This window comes from Xyrauchen texanus, chromosome 15 (genome assembly GCF_025860055.1).
Source record: "Xyrauchen texanus isolate HMW12.3.18 chromosome 15, RBS_HiC_50CHRs, whole genome shotgun sequence".
Classification (NCBI taxonomy): Eukaryota; Metazoa; Chordata; class Actinopteri; order Cypriniformes; family Catostomidae; genus Xyrauchen; species Xyrauchen texanus.
The window spans coordinates 1,100,573-1,105,287 of NC_068290.1; the positions used below are offsets into that span (position 1 = coordinate 1,100,573).

General features: G+C 41.0%; 1 long non-coding RNA gene across 2 annotated transcripts; it reads right to left on the bottom strand.

Moving 5' to 3' along the window:
- Positions 1-928: 928 nt before the first annotated feature.
- Positions 929-3,791, bottom strand: LOC127655781 (uncharacterized). Of its 2 annotated transcripts, none has more exons than XR_007972089.1 (3): positions 3,668-3,791; positions 3,137-3,288; positions 929-1,161 (listed from the first exon to the last, which is right to left on the bottom strand). It is a non-coding gene; the product is annotated as an uncharacterized LOC127655781 (long non-coding RNA). The 2 variants fall into 2 exon arrangements; XR_007972088.1 differs by lacking the exon at positions 3,668-3,791 and adding an exon at positions 3,440-3,585.
- Positions 3,792-4,715: the final 924 nt, after the last annotated feature.

Consider the following 4,715-nt stretch of genomic DNA (forward strand, 5'->3'; position numbering starts at 1 on the left):
GCCGATTTTCTTAAAGAGACAGCACTGGTTTTCGGCATGTGTTCAACAAATCAATGTAAATACCTGTAAATAGTACAATTTAATCATAAACATGTAACAAAATATAATTAACGCAATATCATATTTATTGATTAAATGCATTTAATTGTAATTAAACACGAGTCATGTGATGACCATTTACACGTATAAATATCACTCGCTTCATAGACTTCAATGTATTCTGCAGCGCTGACACGAGTCATGTGATGACCCTTTACCCGTATAAATATCACTCACTTCATAGACTTCAATGTATTCTGCAGCGCTGACGCTAGTCATGTGATGACCCTTTACCCGTATAAATATCACTCACTTCATAGACTTCAATGTATTCTGCAGCGCTGACATGAGTCATGTGATGACCCTTTACCCGTATAAATATCACTCGCTTCATAGACTTCAATGTATTCTGCAGCGCTGACACGAGTCATGTGATGACCCTTTACCCGTATAAATATCACTCACTTCATAGACTTCAATGTATTCTGCAGCGCTGACACGAGTCATGTGATGACCCTTTACTCGTATAAATATCACTCGCTTCATAGACTTCAATGTATTCTGCAGCGCTGACACGAGTCATGTGATGACCCTTTACTCGTATAAATATCACTCGCTTCATAGACTTCAATGTATTCTGCAGCACTGACATGAGTCATGTGATGACCCTTTACCCGTATAAATATCACTCACTTCATAGACTTCAATGTATTCTGCAGCGCTGACATGAGTCATGTGATGACCCTTTACCCGTATAAATATCACTCGCTTCATAGACTTCAATGTATTCTGCAGCACTGACACGAGTCATGTGATGACCCTTTACACGTATAAATATCACTCGCTTCATAGACTTCAATGTATTCTGCAGGCTGACACGAGTCATGTGATGACCCTTTACACGTATAAATATCACTCACTTCATAGACTTCAATGTATTCTGCAGCGCTGACACGAGTCATGTGATGACCCTTTACACGTATAAATATCACTCACTTCATAGACTTCAATGTATTCTGCAGCGCTGACACGAGTCATGTGATGACCCTTTACACGTATAAATATCACTCACTTCATAGACTTCAATGTATTCTGCAGCGCTGACACGAGTCATGTGATGACCTTTACCCGTATAAATATCACTCACTTCATAGACTTCAATGTGTTCTGCAGCGCTGACACGAGTCATGTGATGACCCTTTACACGTATAAATATCACTCGCTTCATAGACTTCAATGTATTCTGCAGCGTTGACGCGAGTCATGTGATGACCCTTTACACGTATAAATATCACTCGCTTCATAGACTTCAATGTGTTCTGCAGCACTGACATGAGTCATGTGATGACCCTTTACCCATATAAATATCACTCGCTTCATAGACTTCAATGTATTCTGCAGCGCTGACGCGAGTCATGTGATGACCCTTTACCCGTATAAATATCACTCGCTTCATAGACTTCAATGTATTCTGCAGCGCTGACATGAGTCATGTGATGACCCTTTACACGTATAAATATCACTCGCTTCATAGACTTCAATGTGTTCTGCAGCACTGACATGAGTCATGTGATGACCCTTTACACGTATAAATATCACTCACTTCATAGACTTCAATGTATTCTGCAGCGCTGACACGAGTCATGTGATGACCATTTACACGTATAAATATCACTCGCTTCATAGACTTCAATGTATTCTGCAGCGCTGACGTGAGTCATGTGATGACCCTTTACTCGTATAAACATCACTCACTTCATAGACTTCAATGTGTTCTGCAGCGCTGACACGAGTCATGTGATGACCCTTTACCCATATAAACATCACTCGCTTCATAGACTTCAATGTATTCTGCAGCGCTGACACGAGTCATGTGATGACCATTTACACGTATAAATATCACTCGCTTCATAGACTTCAATGTATTCTGCAGCGCTGACGTGAGTCATGTGATGACCCTTTACTCGTATAAATATCACTCACTTCATAGACTTCAATGTATTCTGCAGCACTGACACGAGTCATGTGATGACCCTTTACACGTATAAATATCACTCGCTTCATAGACTTCAATGTATTCTGCAGCGCTGACGTGAGTCATGTGATGACCCTTTACCCGTATAAATATCACTCACTTCATAGACTTCAATGTATTCTGCAGCACTGACACGAGTCATGTGATGACCCTTTACCCGTATAAATATCACTCACTTCATAGACTTCAATGTATTCTGCAGCACTGACACGAGTCATGTGATGACCCTTTACCCGTATAAATATCACTCACTTCATAGACTTCAATGTATTCTGCAGCGCTGACGTGAGTCATGTGATGACCCTTTACTCGTATAAATATCACTCGCTTCATAGACTTCAATGTATTCTGCAGCGCTGACACGAGTCATGTGATGACCCTTTACTCGTATAAATATCACTCGCTTCATAGACTTCAATGTATTCTGCAGCGCTGACACGAGTCATGTGATGACCCTTTACTCGTATAAATATCACTCGCTTCATAGACTTCAATGTATTCTGCAGCGCTGACACGAGTCATGTGATGACCCTTTACCCGTATAAATATCACTCGCTTCATAGACTTCAATGTATTCTGCAGCGCTGACATGAGTCATGTGATGACCCTTTACATGTATAAATATCACTCACTTCATAGACTTCAATGTATTCTGCAGCACTGACACGAGTCATGTGATGACCCTTTACCCGTATAAATATCACTCACTTCATAGACTTCAATGTATTCTGCAGCACTGACACGAGTCATGTGATGACCCTTTACCGATATAAATATCACTCACTTCATAGACTTCAATGTATTCTGCAGCACTGACACGAGTCATGTGATGACCCTTTACACGTATAAATATCACTCACTTCATAGACTTCAATGTATTCTGCAGCACTGACACGAGTCATGTGATGACCCTTTACACGTATAAATATCACTCACTTCATAGACTTCAATGTATTCTGCAGCACTGACACGAGTCATGTGATGACCCTTTACCCGTATAAATATCACTCACTTCATAGACTTCAATGTATTCTGCAGCGCTGACACGAGTCATGTGATGACCCTTTACACGTATAAATATCACTCACTTCATAGACTTCAATGTGTTCTGCAGCGCTGACACGAGTCATGTGATGACCCTTTACTCGTATAAATATCACTCACTTCATAGACTTCAATGTATTCTGCAGCGCTGACACGAGTCATGTGATGACCTTTACCCGTATAAATATCACTCACTTCATAGACTTCAATGTGTTCTGCAGCGCTGACACGAGTCATGTGATGACCCTTTACTCGTATAAATATCACTCACTTCATAGACTTCAATGTGTTCTGCAGCGCTGACACGAGTCATGTGATGACCCTTTACTCGTATAAATATCACTCACTTCATAGACTTCAATGTATTCTGCAGCGCTGACACGAGTCATGTGATGACCCTTTACTCGTATAAATATCACTCACTTCATAGACTTCAATGTATTCTGCAGCGCTGACACGAGTCATGTGATGACCCTTTACTCGTATAAATATCACTCACTTCATAGACTTCAATGTGTTCTGCAGCACTGACACGAGTCATGTGATGACCCTTTACTCGTATAAATATCACTCACTTCATAGACTTCAATGTATTCTGCAGCGCTGACACGAGTCATGTGATGACCCTTTACTCGTATAAATATCACTCACTTCATAGACTTCAATGTATTCTGCAGGCTGACACGAGTCATGTGATGACCCTTTACTCGTATAAATATCACTCACTTCATAGACTTCAATGTATTCTGCAGCGCTGACACGAGTCATGTGATGACCCTTTACTCGTATAAATATCACTCTCTTCATAGACTTCAATGTGTTCTGCAGCTGACACGAAGTCATGTGATGACCCTTTACTCGTATAAATATCACTCACTTCATAGACTTCAATGTATTCTGCAGAGCTGACACGAGTCATGTGATGACCCTTTACCCGTATAAATATCACTCGCTTCATAGACTTCAATGTATTCTGCAGCGCTGACACGAGTCATGTGATGACCCTTTACTCGTATAAATATCACTCGCTTCATAGACTTCAATGTATTCTGCAGCGCTGACACGAGTCATGTGATGACCCTTTACAATCGGGCTACTTATCTGGTCGGTGTGATTCAGAGTCTGCGAATAAAGGCTTGTCTACCTGCACGCTGATAATCGCCGTCTCTCATTGCTATGGCAACACGCTCCTCAAGGTTGCCTTTGAGCGAAGAGATAGCACTATCGCGCTTTCTTTCTAGCAGTTTACCCAGTGCCCTTGAGTGCACACTAGGAGGCCTGTTCGATCTCTTCTGGGCTGCTGATAAGGTAAATAGTGTTTTTTGTGGAAACCACATGTGTTATAGAATTATAGGTCAAGCACTGACCGTATACACACAACTGAGCCTTGCTGATCCGTGTAAGGGCTGAAGTTTAGCTCACTGCAGCTTAACCAGGTAAACGGGTCACATGTAATGCAATGAACCGCGTGTAAACGATCGCTAATACCAGAGGGGCACATTTACTGTAATCCTTAATACTTTATATGTCAATGAAAAACACTATTACAACAAGGTTGTTTAAGGTTATTTGTTAACGACAGTAATCATGAATTTTT